The sequence below is a fragment of the Camelus bactrianus genome, chromosome X, assembly GCF_048773025.1.
Source record: "Camelus bactrianus isolate YW-2024 breed Bactrian camel chromosome X, ASM4877302v1, whole genome shotgun sequence".
In the NCBI taxonomy this organism is placed as follows: Eukaryota; Metazoa; Chordata; class Mammalia; order Artiodactyla; family Camelidae; genus Camelus; species Camelus bactrianus.
The window spans coordinates 117,051,777-117,071,675 of record NC_133575.1 but is presented as its reverse complement, the minus strand read 5'-3'; positions in this window follow the sequence as shown (position 1 = coordinate 117,071,675).

Genomic DNA, 19,899 nt, shown 5'->3' with positions numbered 1-19,899 from the left:
AACCAGAACCATTTGCTCAACCAGTGTCGACATAGGACCTGCTCCGGGGAGTGCAGTCCTGGGGGGACAGGCAGTGTGGATGGAGAGGAAAGGCACTTCTCAGGGATGGAAGAGAAAGAGGAGCCAGCCAAGGACATGAAGACAGAGTGATGAAAAAGCCAGGAGAAGTCCAGGGGCGCACAGGTTCGCGAGGCTGGGAGGGGAGGCAGTATGTTTTATTTGGTGGACATGCTGAGAATTTGAGCCCAGGAGACGGCGTCTCAAGAGCCCTGAGGGACTTTTCCAAAGAGGTCCCGGAGGAGCCAGGATGTATAGGAGTTTTTGCAAAAAAAAAAAAAAAGGTAGTCAGAACATCAAAAGATTACTGTTAATTAAAGGAAAAACAGACATCTGAAGTTAAGGAATTTCGCAGTTTTCTTTGTATGGGAAGAAGCAAGAGACTGGGCTCATTGAAGTCATTCCTTTGACATGCACCACAGCCACTATCCAGTTCTTTCCCATCCTGAGTCCCCTCAGGGTGTGGCGAGCAGGTCTACTGATGTGGCCGGAAGCACACTTTGTCCACACTGGGGATGGAGAGAGACGCCCTAATTGGGGATCCCTCCTGATGGAGTGCGCATTGCAGATGATGGCTCCTGCCTGGCAGTGGGAAGAATGAGATGCCACGCAAGGAGCAGGGTGAGGAGAGGCCGATGAGGTGGAAGAGCTTTGGGTCAGAGGATGGGCTTGAACACGTCAAAAAGACATTTACTAAAAACACGTGTGTGTGCGCACGCTTGTGCGAGTGTGTATTGGGACTTGCGTGGGCCAAAGACAACACACAGACAGCCTGTCCACTAACCTGAGGTCTGAATTCAAGCGAATAGAAATTTTGAAAATTAGACGAAGCCTGTTTGCGAGCGGTGCTTTGTGGATTAGGAGCCATGCGGGCTGGGAGGGGCAGGGTCCACAGCAAGTGCTGAGGGCACCCCTCTCCCAGGTCGAGGAGCCGAGGGGTAGAAGGCAGGTGGGCGTTGGAGGGCGGTGCCCCCAGATGGCCAGGACTTCCTCATCTGTGGGGAAGGCAGCCTGGCAGGGGGCGGCTCCTTTTTTGGTCAGTTTCACAGGCACATGGTTTAAAGTGGCAGGTTGTCCGGAGGCTGAGGCTTGTAGCAAAAAGCAGCCGCCACCCCTCCCCAGTTCCCCTTCCCAGAAGCCACCGATCTCAGCGCCTTCCAGGGGCTCTCTGGGTAATTCCCTCTGTCTGGCTCAGCACCGAACCTCCGGGCCGTTTCACCACCACCTTCACCACCACGTGCCCTTCCTTCCATCAAGGCTTCATCAGTGCAGCCTGCTCCTACTGTTCTCACTGCCAAGGCCATGATTTCTCTCCTTGTCTCGAATGACTTTTTAAAATCAACTTTATAGTGGTAGGTTTAGCATACAATAAAATCCACAAGTTGTTTCATGAGATCTGACATACATACAGTCGTGTAACCACCACCATAATCATGATATACAACATTTCCATCACTTCAGAAAGTTCCCTCATGGCCCTTTGCAATCTCTTTCTCCCACCTGGAGCCTGACAAAGAGGATTTTTCTTTTTTTGTTGTTTTATTTTTTTGGGAGGAGGGGCCTTGATTTTTAAAAAATTGTTATTATGCTTATTTTGGGGTGTCCCTGATTTTTACTTTTATTTTTTATTTACTTAAAAAATTTTTATTTTTAGTTTTTTTGCAGGGGTGGGTAATTAGGTTTAAATTTTTTAAATTTATTTTTTGATGGAGGTACTGGGGATTGAGCCCAGGACCTTGTGCATGGTAAACATGCACTGTACCACTGAGCTATACCCACCTTCCTCATTTTTCTATCACTATGGATTTATCTTCCCTAGAATTTTATATAAATAGAATAATAGAGTATGTAGTATTTCATGCCTGGCTTCTTTCACTCCGCAGGATGCCTTTCAGTTCATCTCTATTGCTGTTTGTATCAGGACTTTGTTCTTCTTTCTTGCTAAGTAGTGTTCCGTTGTATGGATGGACCATAGATAATTTATTCTATTACCAGTTCGTGGGCATGTGGGACTGTTCCTGCTCTGGGGCTCTGATGAATAAGGCTACTCTGAACACTTGAGTACAAGCCTTTGTGTGCTTTAACTTGTCTAGAGTGAGTCCTTAGCAATGGCTCACGTGGTGAATATGTTTCAATTGATAAGAACCTGGCCAGTTGTTTCCCACAGTCCTGGGTACCAGTTTGCATTCCCAGCAACAATACGTGATGGGACAGTTCCATTTGCTCTGCATCTTCACCAGCACTTGCTATGATCAATCTGTAATTTTTTTAGTCTCTTTAATTTTTACCATTTTAGTGGGTTTTTTTTTTATTGGGGTTTTATTTTGCATTTTATTTTGACTGATGATGGTGAGAATCTTTTCATATAGTTATTTGCCAGTTGTGTGTATTCTTTGGTGAAGTATCTAGTCAAATCTTTGTCAATTGCTTACAGTTTTCTCAATTATTGAGTTGCCAGACTTTTTCATTCTTAATATATTTTGGAGACAAGTCCTTGAACTCAACTCCATTAATAGGTACAGGGTTATTCATTATAAGTGATATCATATGATATTTGTCTTTCTCTGGCTTATTTCACTTTCTCCCAATGTGTAGCAAACATCTTAAATTTTGACAAAGTCTAATTTCACCCATTTTCTCTTCCATGGTTTGTGTTTTTCTGTGTCTTATCGGAAAGGCCTTTGCCTAGCTCAATGTCACAAAGACACTCTCCTATAGTTTCTTCCAGAAGGTTTCTATTTCTAGCTCTTACATTTCAGTCTGTGATTCATTTTGAGCTAAATCTTATGCATAGAATGAGGGAAAAGTCTAGGTTCATTCTTTTCCATGTGGGTACGCAGTGATTCCAGCACCATTTGTTCAGAAGACTGTCCTTTCCTCGTTGAATTACCTTGCCAGCTTTGCAGCAAATTGATCATAGGTGTGTAGATCTATTTCTGGACTCAGTTCTGTTCTCAGTGTGCCCATCCTTATACCAGTGCCACACTGTCTTGATTACTGTCGATTTATAGAAATCTTGAAGTCAGAAAGTATATATCTTTCACCTTTGTTCTTTCTCAAAATCTTTTGGCTGGTCTAGGTAATTTGCATTTCCATATACATTTTATTTATTTATTAACATGATTTGACATGTTTTTTAAAATTAAAAAAAGTAATACAACTAAAGGTTACACTCCATTTATAGTTATTACAAAATATTGGCTACATTCCCGTGCTGTACAGTATGTCCTTGTAGCCCATTTTATACCTAATAGTTTGTCCCTCCCGATCTTCCACCCCTATCCTGCCCCCCACCCCACTGGTAACCACTAGGTGGTTCTCTGTATCTCTGAGTTGGCTTCTTTTTTGTTATATTCACTAGTTTGTTGTATGTTTTAGATTCCACATATAAAATGATATCATACAGTATTTGTCTTTCTCTGTCTGACTTATTTCAGTTAGCATAATTCCTTCCAAGTCCATCCCTGTTGCTGCAAACAGCAAAATTTCTTTCTTTTTTATGGCTGATTAGTATTCCATCGTGTGTGTGTGTGTGTGTGTGTGTGTGTGTGTGTGTGTGTGTATACCACATCTTTTTAAAAATGTTTTTATCGAAGTATAGTTGATTTACACAATGTTAGTTTCAGGTGTATGGCAAAGTGATTCAGGTATACATATACATACATATATATTTTTTCTTTTCAGATTCTTTTCCATTATATGTTATTACAAAAAATTGAATATAGTTCCCTGTGCCATACAGTAGGTCCTTGTCGTTTATCTATTTTATATACAGTAATGTATATTATCTGTTAAACCCCAACCCCTAATTTATCCCTCCCCTCCCTTTCCCCTTTGGTAACCATAGTTTGTTCTCTATGTCCATGAGCCATTTTTAAGCTTGTAAATAGAATTTGTATCATTTTTTTAGATTCCACATATAAATGATATCGTATGACATTTGTCTTTCTCCGTTTGACTTACTTCACTCAATATGATAATCTCTAGGTCTATCCATGTTGCTGCAAATGGCATTATTTCATTGTTTTTTATGCCTGAGTAATATTCTAGTGTGTGTGTGTGTGTGTGTGTGTGTACAATATCTTCTTTATCCATTCATCTGTTGATGGACATTTGGGGTGCTTCCATATCTTGGCAATTATAAATCATGCTGCTATGAACATTGGGGTGCATGTAGCTTTCTGAATTAGTTTTTTCTGTTTGTTTTTTTCAGACATATACCCAGGAGTGGGATTGCTGGATCATATAGTAGTTCTCTTTTTAGTTTTTTGAGAAAGCTCCAAACTGTCCTCCATAGTGGCCACATCAATTTACATTCTTACCAACAGTGTAGGAGGGTTCCCTTTTCTCCACATCCTCGCCAACATTTATTATTTGTGTTCTTTTTGATGACAGCAACTCTGATAGGTATGAGGGGATATCTGATTGTGGTTTTGATTTGCATTTCCCTGACAATTAGCCATGTTGTGTATCTTTTCACGTGCCTGATGGGTGTCTGCATTTCCTCTTTGGAAAAAGGTCTATTCAGTTTCTCTACCCATTTTTAAATCGGGTTGTTCATTTTTTTAACATAAGTTGTATGAGCTGTTTATATATGTTGAATATTAACCCCTTATCAGTTATATCATTTGCAAATATCTTCTCCCATTCAGTAGGTTATCTTTTTGTTTTGTTGATGGTTTCCTTTGCTGTGTGAAAGCTTGTAAGTTTAATTAGGTTCCATTCATTTATTTTTCCTTTTATTTCCTTTAGAAGACAGATCCAAAAAAATATTGCTTTGATTTATGTCAAAGAGTGCTCTGCCTATGTTTTCCTCTAGTAGTTTCATAGTATTCCATCTTACATTTAGGTCTTTAATCCATTTTGAGGTTTTTTTTGTGGCGGGGAAGGGAAGGTAATTAGGTTTATTATTTATTTATTTATTTTAACGGAGGTACTGGGGGTTGAACCCAGGACCTTGTCCATGCTAAGCATGTGCTCTAACACCACTGAGCTACACCCACTCCCCAAGTTTATTTTTGGATATGGTGTTAGAGAATGTTCTAATTTCATTCTTTTACATGTAGTTGTCCAGTTTTCCCAGCACCACTTATTGAAGAGTCTAGTAGTAATAGTCTAGGTAATTTGTATTTCCATATAAATTAAAGAATCATCCTGTCAGTCTCTACAAAAAAAAAAAGAAGAAGCCTGCCAGGATTTTAATTGCCATTATGTTGAATCTGTAGGTAAATCTGGGGTGAATTGACATCTTGACAATAAAAAGTCTTTCAACCCATGAATGGGGTATTTCTTTCCATTTATTTAAGTTTCTTTAATTTCTCTCAGCAATATTTTGTAGTTTTTGGTGTACAGGTTTTGCACATATGTTGTTAAGTTATCTCTAAGTATTCTTATTTTGGGTGCTATTGTAAATGGTACCCTTAAATGTCAATTTCTGATTGTCTGTTGCTAGTGTATAGAACTATTGATTTTTGCATATTAATTGTTTATCCTGCAAACTTGCTAACCTCACTTGTTCTATTGGTTTTTGTAGACATCTTAGGATTTTTTTTAAACATAGGCAATCATGTCATCTTTGAATAATGACAATTTTACTTTTTCCTTTCTAGTCTACATGCCTTTTACTCCTTTTCCGCGCCTTACCACACTAGCTAGGGCTTCTGGTGCAGTGATGAGTGAGAGTGATGAAAGCAGATATCTTCGCCTTGTTCCTGATCATAAGGGAAAGTAGTCAATCTGTTGCCATTAAATATGATAGTAGCTGTGGGTTTTTCATAGACACGCTTTATTGAGCTGAGGCGGTTTCCCTCTGTTCTTAGTTTACTGAGAGCTTTTATCACAAGTGAGTGTCGTCAAATGTTTTTCCTGTATCTATTGAGAGGCTCATATGGTTTTCTTTTTCTGTTGTCGCTGTTAGTATGATTAATTACATTGACTGATTTTCAAATGTCAAAGCAAACCAGAGCCCTATTTGTTCATGATGTGTTATCTTTTTATATATTACTGGATTTGATTTGCGCAAATTTTGGTTAGTATTTTTACATCATGTGTATTTATGAGCAATACTGGTCTGTAGTTTCCTCTTAATGTAATGTCTGGTTTTGGCATAACAATAATGCTGACCTTGTAAAATTAATTGGGAAGAGTTCTTCCCTCTTTTATTTTCTGGAAGAGTTTGTGTAGAATTGGTGTTATTTCTTCCATAAGGTTTGGTGGCATTCACCAGTGAAGTCCTATAAGCCTGGAGCTTTCTTTGTGAAAAAGTTTTTAGGTACAAAAACAGGGTTATTCAGGTTATTTATTTCTTCCTGAATGAACTTTGATTGTATGCTTCACAGAATTTTTTTCTTTCGTCTAATACATTACCACATGTTTTCCACAATATTCCCTTATTATCCTTTTAATGTTTGTAAGATCTGTAGTGATGGCCCCTCTTTCATTTTTTCCGATCAGAGTGGCTAAAGGTTTATCAGTTTCATTAATCTTTTCAAAGACCAGCTTTTGGTGTCATAGATTTACTATATTATTTTTCTGTTTTCTACTTTATTGGTTTCTGCTCTTTATCTTTGTTTTCTCACATCTACTTATTTTTTATTTAATTTGCTCTCCCTTTTCTAGTTTTTAAAAGTGGAAGCTTAAATAATTGATTTGGGGGAACACCCTTCTAGTTGCTAGATTGAGATGCTGCCCAATTCATGAATCACCTAATAAAGCCAATTTGATCTTCAAATTTACTCAGTTAAATTTTGTTTTTTAACACTAGGCAGATAGATAAATGAAACAAAATTAAAAGCCTAGAAACATGGATATGTAAATTTTTATGCATAATTTATATATATATATATATATTTATTATAAAGATGGTGTTCTAAATCAGCTGGGAAAAGATGGTTTATTTAATAAAAGATATTGGAGAAACTAGAAAGTGATCTGGAAAAAAACGGATCACCACCTCACACTTTATAGCAAAATAAATTCCAGATTAGAGGAAAGATTAGAATGTGAAAAGTGGAAGAACACAGGTACTGGAAGAAAACATGGGAGAAATTTTGTATCTCGCTGTGGACAAGCCTTCCTCAGTATAGCGAAACAAACACAAATAAACAGGTAAAACAAGAAGCTGTAAAAGAAAGTACTACTAAATTCCAACTGTTTTCCCCCGGCTTTATTGGAGTATGATCGGAATTTGAAATTGTATATATTTGAGGCATACAAAGTGATGTTTCGGTATACGCATACTTTGTGAAATGAGAAATGATTACCACAATCGAGCCAATTAACACATCCATCACCCCTTCTAGTTGCTTTTTGTTTTGGCGGTGGCGGGGAGAACCCTTGAGGTGTATGTCGAGCAGAGTTCGCCGTGCTCTGTATTAGGCTCCAGAACTTATTCAGCTCGTAACTGAACATTTGTGCTCTTTGCCCTGCGCCTCTTCGTTTCTCTCCACCCCAACCTTTACTAATCACCATTCCTCTGCTGCTACATGTTCCACTTTTTCAGATTCTGCCTATAAGTGAGATCATGTGGTATTTGTCTTTGTCTGGATTATTTCACTGAAATTCACTAAATTCAACTATTAAAAACATTCTTTTCATTCCTGCATGGAAAAAAGTCGTAAGGAAAATAACAAACTGCAAAAAATAATTGATCTGGGAACTTTCTCCTTTTCTGATATAAGCAGTTAATGTTATACATTTTCTTCCAATCACTTGTTTAGTCGAATTCCTAATTTATGATATTTTATGTCTTTAGTTTTATTCAAATAAACATATTTTCTAATTTAATTTGTAATTTCTCCTTTGGTCCATGGGTTACTTAGAAGTGTATAGGTTTTCATTTCCAAACAGTTGGAAATTTCCTAGATATAGTTTTGTTATTGGTTTCTAATTCAATATCATTGTGATCAGATATCCTGCTTTGTATGATTTCTATCCTTTGTAATTTATTGAGACTTGTTCTACTGCCCAGAATGTTGGGTGTCGGATTGCATAAATATCAATTAAGTTGCTTTGGTTGATAGTGTTGTTCAAATCTTCTATATTCTTTTTTTTTAAAGGAGGTCCTGGGGATTGAACCCAGTACCTTGTGCCTGCTAGGCATGCATTCTACCACTGAGCTAGACACTCCCCCTAAATATTCTATATTCTTAATGATTTTTTTCCTATTTAGTTTATCAATTCCTCAGAAAGGGATGTAAAAGTCTCCAACTAGGCTTACAGATTTGTCTATTTCTAGAACCCATTGGTGCTGTCAATTTTTGTTTCATATATTTGGGGGATTTGTTATTTGGTGCTTGCATATTTTAAATGATTATGTCTTCTTAGTTATTTGTCCCTTCCATTATAAAATAGTCCTCTTTATCTCAGGTATAATCTTTGTCTTGAATTTGACTCTATCTGATATTAATATAGCTATACCAGCTTTTTTATGCTCAGTGTTTGTGTGGTATATCTTTTCCCATCCTTTTACTTTCAACTTTTCTGTGTTTTTATGCTTAAAGGATGCTTCTTGTAAATAACATATAGCTATTTTATCCAGCCTGACAGGCTCTGCCTTTTAACTGATGTGTGTGGCAGATTGTGTTTTTCAAAGGTAGCCCCAACAATGCCTCCTATCCCACATGGTCTCCTGGAGCCTTGCCATTTTCCCATCAGGAGGTGGAATTTAACCCTCCCTGCTATAATCTGGCCAGGCTTGTGACTTGCTTGTAATCAACATGATATGATAAAAAGTGAATGCCGCTTGACTTCCGAGGCAAGGTCAGAAAAGGAAGTGTGGCTTCTACCTTGTTAGCAGGGATGCTCACACTTCCAGCCTTTGGCTACCACCTAATCAGTCCAGGTTCCCTGCAGCTGCCATGCTATTAAGAAGCCCAAATTAGCCCTTATGGAGGGACCACATGGAAAGGCTCCAAGATGACATGAACAGAGAGAGATGCTCAACCAGCTCTAAGTTGCTCCAGCCACTGTCTGATGGCAACTGCATAAAAGACCTTCAGCCAGAACTGCCCAGTTTACCCTCTCCCAAATTCTTTTTTTATTTAATTGTAGAGTTGTGGTATACATATATGAAAAATAGTGAGATATATATATATATATATATATATATACACACACACACACACACACACATATATGTCTCAAACCATTTTAAGTGTACAATTCAGTGGCATTAATTACATTCACAAGGTTGTGCAGCCATCAGCCATCACCACTACCTGTCTCCTGTTTCCAAATCTTTTTAAAATCACCATAAATAGAAGCTCTGTACCCCTTAAGCAATAACTCTCCATTCTCCCCTCTCCTCATCCTCTGGTAACCTCTAGTCTACTTTCTGTCTCTATGGATAGGTATTTGATATAAATGGAAACATACAATATTTGTCCTTCAGTGTTTGGCTTCTTTCACTCAGCATACTGTTTTCAAGGTTCATCCATGTTGTAGCATGTATCCAAACTTCATTCCTTTCTATGATTGAATAATATATTACTCATTCACCTGTTGATAGACATTTGGGTTGTTTCCACCTTTTGGCGATTGTGAATTATGCTGCAGTGAACACTGACATTACAAATATCTGTCTGAGTCTCTGTTTTCAATTCTTTTGAGGATACACCTAGGAATGGAATTGCTGGATCGTATGGTCATTCTATGTTTAGCTTTTTGAAGAATGTCTTTCCCATATACTTGACTCTCAGAAACCATGAGCAGTAAGAAAATGATTACAATTGTTTAAAAAGACTAAGTTTTGGAGCAATTTGTTATGCAGCAACAGTAACTGGAATAGAGTTTTAGTCCATTTATATTTAATATAATTATTGATATCTTTGGGTCTAAGTATATCATCTCAATGTTTGATTTCTATTTATTTCACCCATTTTTCTTCTTGTTCTTTTTTTCTGCCCTTTTGGGAGTGGACAAATTGAATTTTTTTCAGTATTTCATCTTGTTTATTGACTTTTTAGTTATAAATCTTTTGGTGTTATTTTTAAAATTGTTGCTCTAGAGATTACAATTTGTTTCTTTAATTTAGCACATTCTACCTTTGGAAAAAAATATTCTACTACTTTATGAACAGTGTAAGAATGTCACAACAGTATTCCAATTGCTACAGTCCCAACCTTTATGTTCTGGTTGTCATATACTTTATTTTTATGCACAATATACAAAAAGATAACTCCACAGTACATTGTTATTATTTTTACTTTGAAGAGTAAATAGTCAGATTTCTGGTCAAGATGGCAGAGTGATAAGACCATGAACTCGCCTTTCCTCATGACTACAATGAAACCACAACTGAATGCTAAACAACCATAGAAAAAAGATTGGAACCTAGCAAAAAAGATCTTCTTCAACTGGAAACATAAAGAGGAAACCACAGCAGGACGGTAAGAGGGATGTAATGCTAATATAATTGGGCTCCATACCCCCAGGGTGGGTGACCCACAAGCTGAAGAACAGTTAAGTTGCAGAGGCCCTCCCACAGGAGTGAGAGCTCTAAGCCTCACGTCAGGATCCGCAGCTTGGGCCCTGGCACTGGGAGGAGAAGGAGACCCCAGGACATCTGGTTTTGAAGGCCAGTGGGGCTTGGTTCAGGGAGCCCCAAGGGACTAGGAGAAACGGAGACGTCATTTGCTTGGGAAGCACACGCAGAAACTCGCATCCACCAGGTCCAAGGGCAGAGGCAGTGATTTCATAGGAACCTGGGCCAGACCTGCCTGCTGGATTTGGAGGATCTCCTGGGGACATGGGGGACGGCTGCAGCTCACTCAGGGGACATAAAAGCTGGTGGTGGACATTCCAGGAGTGTTCATCTACATGAGCTTTCCTGGATGCTGACATCTTGATTGGATCATTAGCACCAAGACTGAGCCCCACTCAACAGCCTGTAGGGAAGCCTCAGGCCAAACAACATACAGGGTGGGAGCACAGCCCCACCCATCAGCAGACTTCCTGAGCCACAGAGGCCTCTAGACACAGCCCTGCCCACCAGAGGTCCAGGACCAAGCCTCACCCAGCAGTGGGCAGGCACTGGCTCCTCCTGCCAGGAAACCTGCATAAGCCTCTAGTCCAGCCTCATCCACCAGGGGCAGATACTAGAAATAAGAAAACAACAATCCCAGAGCCTGTGGAAGGAGTCCACAAACACATAGAGAGACAGAAGATATGAAGCGGCAGAGGAATATCTCCCAGGCCGAGGCCCAAGATAAAATCCCAGAGGAAGAAATAAGTGATGAGGAGATAGACAATCCATCTGAGAAAGAGTTTAAAGTAATGATGGCCAAGATGTTCAGGGAACTCAAGAGGAGTATAGATGCACAGAGTGAAGTTTTTAGCAAAGAGGTGGAAAATATACAGAATACCCAAACAGAGTTCAAGAATAAAATCACTGAAATGAATAACACACTAGAAGGAACCCAGAATAGACTAAACGAGGCAGAAGAACAGATCAGTGAGCTAGAAGACAGATTCGTGGAAATCACTGCTGCAGAACAGAAAACAGAAAAAAGAATAAAAATGAATGAGGATAATTTAAGAGAACTCTGGGACGACGTGAAGTGCTCTAATAATCGCATTATAGGGTCCGAGAAAGAGAAGAGAGAGAGAAAGGACCTGAGAAAATCTTTGGAGACATAATAACAGAAAACTTCCCCACCTTGGGAAAGGAAACAGTCACCCAAGTCCTGGAAGCACAGAGAGTACCACACAGAATCAACCCAAAGAGGAACACACCAAGGCACATAGTCATCAAACTGACAACAATTAAGGATAAGGAGAAAATATTAAAACTAGCAAGAGAAAAGCAATGAATAACATACAAGGAACTCCCATAAGGTTATCAGCCGATTTTTCAGCAGAAACTCTACAGGCCAGAGGGGAGTGACGCAATATATTTAAAGTGATGCAAGGGGGAAACTTACAACCAAGAACACTCTGTCCAGCAAGGCTCTCATTCAGCCTTGATGGAGAACTCAAAAGCTTCACAGATAAACAAAAGCTAAAAGATTTCAGCACCACCAAACCAGCTTTACAACAAATGTTAAAGGACCGTCTCTAGTCATCAAACCATAAGAAAAGAGAACAAAAAGAAGAAAGGGGGAAAATAGAGACCTACAAAAGATTGCTTTGGCTGTTTGGGGTCTTTTGTGGTTCCTTATAAATTTTGGAATTGTCTGTTCTAGTTCTGTGAGGAATGTTGCGAGTATTTTGCTGGGGGTTGCGTTGGATCTGTGGATTGCTTTGGGTACTGTGGCCATTTTGATGGTGCTGATTCTTCCAATCCAAGAGCACAAGAAATCTTTCCATTTCTTTGTGTCATTTTGGTTTTCAGAGTATAGGTAACCTCCTTGGTTAAGTTTATTTATAGGTATTTTGTTGTTTTTGATGTAATGGAAATGTCTCTGACAGTTATAAGGTTCTGGTTTTTGAAGTGAAAAAAAAAACGTGAAAAAGGGCCACAAATGGCAAAATATCCTTCTTTTTTATGGGTGAGTTGTATTCCATTCCACATATATACATACATATATACATATGTATATGTATGTATGTATATATACACACACTGCATCTTCATTCTCTATACTATTGATGTGCACTTAGGATGCTTCCATATCTCGGCAATTATAAATAATGTTGCTGTTAATAGCAGGGTGTATGTATCTTTTTGAATTAATTCTTGTTTTGTGGTTGGCATTATTCCTTTGACAACTATGTAAGTTTAAAAAGCTAAAGCTCTAAACGTTCTCAGAAACAATGAACAGTACATATATATAAAATAAAAATATATGTTCAGTGAAAAATAAAAAAGAAATGGGCTATCAAGCCATGAAAGACATGGAAGAAATTTAAAAGACATATTACTAAATGCAAGAAGCCAGTCTGAAAAGGCTACAAACTGTACGATTCCAACCAAATGACATTCTGGAAAAGGCACAGCTACAGAAACAATAAATGATCATGGTTTCCAGGGGTTTGGGGAGAGGGAGGGAGGGAGGGATGAACAGATGGAGCACAAGGGATTTTATGGGCAGTGAAATTATTCTGTATGATACTACAGTGGTGGCTACATGTCATTATGCATTTGTCAAAACCCATCAAGATACAACATCAAGGGTGAACCCTAATGTAAACTATGGACTTTGGTTGATAATAATGTGTCCATCATGTTGGTTTGTCGATTGTACCAAATATGCCACACTGATGAGGGATGTTGAGGGTAGGGGAGTATATATGTGTGGGTGGGGATGGCTATGTGCTAACTCTGTATTTTCTGCTCAATTCTGTTGTGAACCTGAAACTGCTCTAAAAGAATAAAGTCTATTTAAAAAAAAGAGTAAATAGTCGTATATTTTCTCTTTCTGGTGTTTTTCATTTCTTTCTTCAGTCTGGTATAATTTATCTTCCATCTAAATAATTTATTTTAGCATTTCTTTTATTGCAAGTCTGCTGGAGATGAATTTGTTATTTATTCTCAGCTGGGGATGTAACCTTATTTTGCCTTAATTTTTGTAGGATATTTTCACTGGATATAGAATTCCAGATTGAAAATTTTTAGTTTTCTTTCAGCATTTGAAGATGTTGTTGGTTTTCTTTTTAGATTAGGAATCTGCTGTCACTCTTACTGTTGCCTTGTAGGTAGCATGTCTTTTTCTCTCTGACTGCTTTCAAAGTTTTTTTTTTTAATTTTGCTTTTCAGCAGTTTGACTACGAAGTGCCTAGGGGATGTCGGAATTATGATAACTATATCATTATTTTAAAGTCTCTATCTGATAAATCCAGCACCTGGGCCATCTATGAGTCTGGTTTTATTGATTCTTTCCTCTTGAGAATGGATCATAGTTCCTTGCTTTTCCATATGTATCTTATTTTTTTATATTGAATGCCAGACATTGTATATAACGGAACAGTAGGGAGTATAATAAATAACATTTATGCCCCCAAAAGGCATGCCTTTCCTTCTGTTAGGCTGTGTGTGTGTGTGTGTGTGTGTGTGTGTGTGTTTGTGTGTGTGTGTGGTATTGGAGGGTAGTTTTGAGTCAATCTGGTCTGGGATTTCTGGTTGCTTTAGATAGATTCGGTTCCCCGAAGACTCCAAAGTCTTTCAAGACAGGATCAAAACCTTCTCTTTAGCAGGATTGTGAGCTGAAACTTCAGTAGATCCATGAATACGTGCCTTAGGAGTATCTCTTTCAGGTCTTCTGCCTCAACCACCACCACAGCAAGCTCCTCCTCCCCCTGCCTTATGACGTCAGCAGCCCCTGTGTCCCTGCAGCCTGGGGATGGTCTCTCTTAGCGCTTCTGCTCGCCTCTGGCCACCACCCACCACTGGAAGGTCTGCAGTGTGATTTCTCTCAGCCCACCTGCCCTGCCTCCAGACTTTTCTTGCTGAAAACCTATGGAAAGGAGTTGGTGGGTAAATGCAAACTCTCTTTCTGTCTGAGGCCCCTAGGGATTCAAACTGTCATGTGGTCCCATACTTGTCCTTTAAAAAATTCATTGCAAGTTGTTGTTGTTGCAAGTTCAGCTCCCTGATAGGCTGCAAAGAAAAAAAACCCCTATGATTTTGTAAGGATGTCGTATTGCATTTTTTGGTATCCTAAGCAGAAGCAAAATATCTGTCTACTGACTTTTGAATTTATTTCTTTATTTTTGATCTTTCTGGGGGGAGGTAATTAGGTTTGTTTGTTTGTTTGTTTATTTAATGGCGGTACCAGGGATTGAACCCTGGATCTCATGCATGCTTAGCATGTGCTCAACCACTGAGCTATATCCTTCCTCACCAACTTTTGAATTTATGCTACCACAGAAAGTTCTTGTTTGTTCTCTGAATGTTCTTTTTTACGGCACCTGGTTCTTCTCTCATGGATGTTCATTCTATGATCTCCCTGAGGATGTTAAGGAGTTTTTAAGAAAATATTTCTTATCCTTCACAATCCTGTTTCCCACCAATTGTTTTCCTCTTCGTTTTGATCTTTCTCTTTTATGTTTTCCTGTTAGAGGCTTCCTCGGGTGCCGAGGGAGTCTGGTTGTCATCTCATATTTAAGAATGAGATAATACAGAGCTTATTGGAAGGGATGGGCTTGCCAAGTAAGGGCTTCATTGTAGGTGGAAGCACCTGGGCTGTTTTCATGGGGAATCCCAGTGTGACCCTCTTTGGTCCCTTCCTATTAGAATGGTCTAACAGCCCAGAGGAAGATCTTTAGTCTAACTGGGGCTGGCTGGACAGCATGGGGCAAGAGGGCCCAGATGACTCCATGTTCAGTGAGCAAATATTCATTCAGGCTCCCCGTTTTCTGTGTGGTGTCCCCTAGGCTGTTTCTGGTGTTTTCCAATTGGGACACTCTTGGTTTCATCATCTCCAAAGAATGAACTTCCTCTTCTGCTGGGATGGAGGATGGCATCCAACTGCCTCTTACACACTTTCAACTACCCACCCCCGCCCCCCCTTTCCACTGATTTCTAAGTGTTGTATGAGCTCTGCCCTGTGAATTCAGCTGGTGCTCAGTTGTCCGCACCACCCTGGCTTCTTGGATCCACTACAGTGGTTACTTCTCTGCTACCACAATCTTGGTGCTGTTGTCTCATATCCTAGTGATGTTGTCCTTGGGAATTTTGCTGTTAAAAATTAATTTATTGTCATTATAGGGGGGTTTCAGTGGGGAGAGAAAGTAAATGCATGTGTTTAATCTGTCCTCTTTGTTTCCAAGTCAACAGTATGAGGGAAAAGTCTGGAAGAGCAACTGAATGGAAAGAGAGAGAGAGGCTGGCTAGGGGCATGTGGCAGGATAGTTTGGAGCCCATGAATCCCTAGTGACACTTGTCTACACACTGATGTGGTTTTTGCCAGCAGCACTCTCTGCAGCTTGTGGAAGGGGGAGCAAAGTCAACGGACAATTCTGTTCAAAGTTTGGGGATTTATGGGAAAAACAAGAGAATAAGTGACTTAAGTGTGGTTAGACAGGACAGGCCAAGCAAGGTGCTGACAAAGACACAGCTCCCTGCTGTGGAGCACCTCCGGCCAGTGATTGACACATAGACGGTGTCTTAGTCATAATAAATGGAAACAAATAGAGACTGAAGGGCTTAAACAACAGACATTTATTTTCTCAGTGGTTGGGAGGCAGGAGGTCCCAGATTAAGTTCTGGCAGGGTCAGTTTATGGTAAAGGCTCTTCCCAGCTTGTAGGTTGTCTTGGGGCGGGGGCAGGCCGGTGGGGGCTGGTGTCTCTTTATATAAGGACACTAATCCTATCAGACCAGGGACCCACCCTTATGACCTCTTTCAACCTTAATTACTTCCTTAGAGGCCCCATCTCTAAATACAGTGACATAGGGGTTGAGGTTTCAACAGATGAATTTTTTTGAAGGGGACAGAAAATTCAGTCCATAGCGGATGGCCTAACTATGTGTCAGATAGCCTGCTCCAACCTCAGCTTCAGCTGCTTGGACCAGGAGCAAGCACTGGCCAAGAGCAGCTTGTCTACATAGACCGGTCAGTTGCCTATCAGGTTACCCAGCATGAAGGCTCTTCCCAAACCTACTTAAAAATATGGTTCAGATTCCCCAAAGCTCAGGTATGTGATTCTGCCTGGGTTCCCATCTGTGTGTCTGAGATCACCGTTGTAATGGTCAATTTTATGTGTCAGTAAACTTGATCAGGCCATGAGATGCCCAGACATTTGGTCAAACATCACTCTGGGTGTGTCTGTGAGGATGTTTCTGGATGAGATTATTCTTTGAATAAGTAGACTGAGTGGAGAGACTGCCTTCCCTAATGTGGGCAGGTCTCATCCAATCAATCGAAGATCTGGGACATGGATGTTTTCCTGTTCTCGGGCTGGAATTTACACCATCAACTGTCCCTGGTCTCCAGCTTGCCAAGTGTGAGAGGGGGTTCAAGAAATTGAGAGGTTGAGATGTTGTGTGGGTGAGGGGAAGGTTGGGAGCCATTGGTTAATAAGGCAGAGTGATACCACAAGAAGGTACAGAGGGTGGCCAGGTCCAAGGAGAAGAACCTCAAAGGAGCCTCTCCACATGGCCGCTGAGCACCCTCACAACATGGAGGCTGACTTCTTCAAGACAGAGCAGCCCAGGAAAGAACAGGGAGGAAGAACACATATCTTTTACGACCTGCTCCCCCAAATTGCTTGCTATTATGTCTGCTTCACTCTGCTCATTAGAAAAGAGTCACCAAGTCCAACCCACACTCAAGAGGTGGCACCTCTTGAAGGGAAGAAATGCAAATACTTTGTGGCTAAAGGTTGAAATCACCAGAGCAGAGCCATTGATTAACTTGAGACTTTGTTAAGAAGGCAAATTTTAAAGGTAGCTGCTGAAAAACTCGTGCAGAGCTTCTAAATGAATCAAGGGGAGAATGAAGCAAGAAAACAGATTCAGTCCGTCAAAAAGGTGACCGAGAGCCGAGGGAACGGCTGGGAAGGCTGCTGGTGCTCAGCTATCACGCCCACCTCCTTTTCATGTGCCTCGGTCTTTACTGCCCACGTGGGGCGTTTCCCAGACAGTGCGCAGCCAGGCTCTGGAAAGCAAATTAGGTTTTGCCAATTGGGTGCACTCACACAAGAGTTGGAAAGCTGTGTGGAGTTGCTTTGCTCCTAGATACCAAGGCCAAGGAGGCGTGGGGCTTTGGCAGTGGCCCCTGGTTCATGACAATGGCAGTGTCATCTTGAACTCATCAGGTATGCTGGTGGCTGCCTGTTACCCCACCTTGTTGATGGTGGCAGAGGTGGTAGCTCCTCTGGGGAGTCAGTTTGGTGGTGGCGTCCTGTGGACCCCACCCAGAACATACCCCTCCTGCCCCTCCAGTGGGGGTACTCACTTCCGATTCCCTGTGCAAAATCCCTTTCTGTGTAAGATGGCTGAAGTGACTTCTGCTTCCCGCCCCTTCACTGATAGAAAGTGAGAGTGGAGGGAGAGAAATCTGGAAAGCAGGGCAAATAGAAAGAACTTAACAAGCAGACAAGAATAAGTACACACACACACACACACACACACACACACACACACACACACACGTGCAACAACAACATGGATGAATCTCAGAAACTCTGCTGAGCTAAAGAAACCAGCCAAGAGTACACATTGTATGATTCCATCTGTAATGCACTCTAGCAAAGACAGAAAGCAGACCAGTGGGGTCCAGAGGCCCGGGCTGGGGCTGGAGGGAGGGGCTGACTGCCCTGGGGCACACAGGGATTTGGGGATGTGATGGAAATGTTTGAAATCTGGATTTTGGTGATGCTTACATGACATTTCTCAAAACTCATTGAACTGTGCCCCTGAAAAGGGCAGATTTTACTGTATGTAAATCATACTTCAGTAAAGCTGATTTTTTTAAAAGACGAGGAGGATTAGACCAGAGCAAACTAAACCAAAATCCAGCAGTCTGCCGTTTCAAGAGACACGAAAACACCGAAAGATGGAAGGGGGAAGAACAGAGAAAGAGGAGTCAGGCTCAGGAGTCCACCCTGCTGGCACTTTCTTCCCACTTCACTGGCTTCTGCGACTCCAGTCCCCTCATCTCAAGGCCGTTCCTCTTGCGGGGGTTCTGGCCACACTCTGGGGGGCTGTCCTTGTCCAGCTAGCTGACTGTGCCCACGAGAGGGAAAATGAAGCAGGGGGCCGTGAGGAGCCCTGGCCATTGAAGGGGGTATGAGTGGGGGACAAGACCCAGATGTCTGTCTGTCCAGTGCCTCCCCACCTCCACAGCAAGCATGTGGCTGTGGAGAGAAGGCTCACCTCTTATTGGTGGCCAACCCCTCCTACTTCCCTGGGACTTGCCTGCCCTCAGTCCTCTCTTGTTCCCACTGTCACTCTCACTGGTCCCTCCCGTTTGGCACGCGGCAGTCACACAGAAGCAAGTTCAAATCCCAGGTCTGCCATTCACCTGCTGAGTAAGTCACTTGACCTGTTCGAACCTTAGGGTCGTCACCTGTGAAATGGGGGCAATAATGGTGCCTACTTCACAGTGATAGGCTGAGGAGCAGTTGAGGGAAGGCAGACGGAGTGCTCAGCAGGTACAGAGCCTCCTGGCTGCTGGGGTGCCTCTTGGAACCTCGGGCTCCTCCCTTGGTGAGTGAGGACACCAGACCCATCCTCACAGGGTTATGTGGACACAGTGAGCTAATGAAGACAGAGACTCTTCCCAGACTCTTTGGCCTTCAGTTTCCTCACCTGTAACGTGGGCTAACGGGTGACCTCCCTGACTGATGTGCAAGAGAAACGTGCTAATATCTGAAATGTGCTTGGGACAGTGGCAGGCCCCTGGTAGTGCTTGCTAAATGGGACTTCGTGTAATACTAGTGACGAATACCAGCGGTGAATACCTGTGATGAAAACACATAGATACCTGTGATGAAAACACATGAGCCCATCGTCGCGCATGCAGCAGGAGCATAGGAAAAGGGTCTCTCCGCTCCTTACTGTGTTCTTGTATTCCAGGCACAGCGACCAGCATCAAGCCCTACACTCCGAAGGACTTGTGGAAGTTGAGGCTGAAGGAAGAGGCTGGGAACTTACCGGAGAGGGTGCTGAGTGGAGGCAGAGGCAGTTGGCGAGCAGAGAGACCAGGCCTATCGGAGGTCAGATCAGAGCAGGCAGGAAGCCAACTGCAGCGCAGGGCCTGATGGAAAACACCCCCTCTTGGGTACAGGTCCCACCCTGCATGCCCAGCAATGTTCCCCCACCCCCACCCCCAACCTCCTCCAGCTTCCCACAGGGGCTGGACCATTGGCACAAGCGCCCGCCAGCACTCCTACTCTGGGTCTATCGGAACCAAAGGGTGGGCTAGTGGCAGCCCTGGGGAGCCCCTCCGCCTCCAGCTCC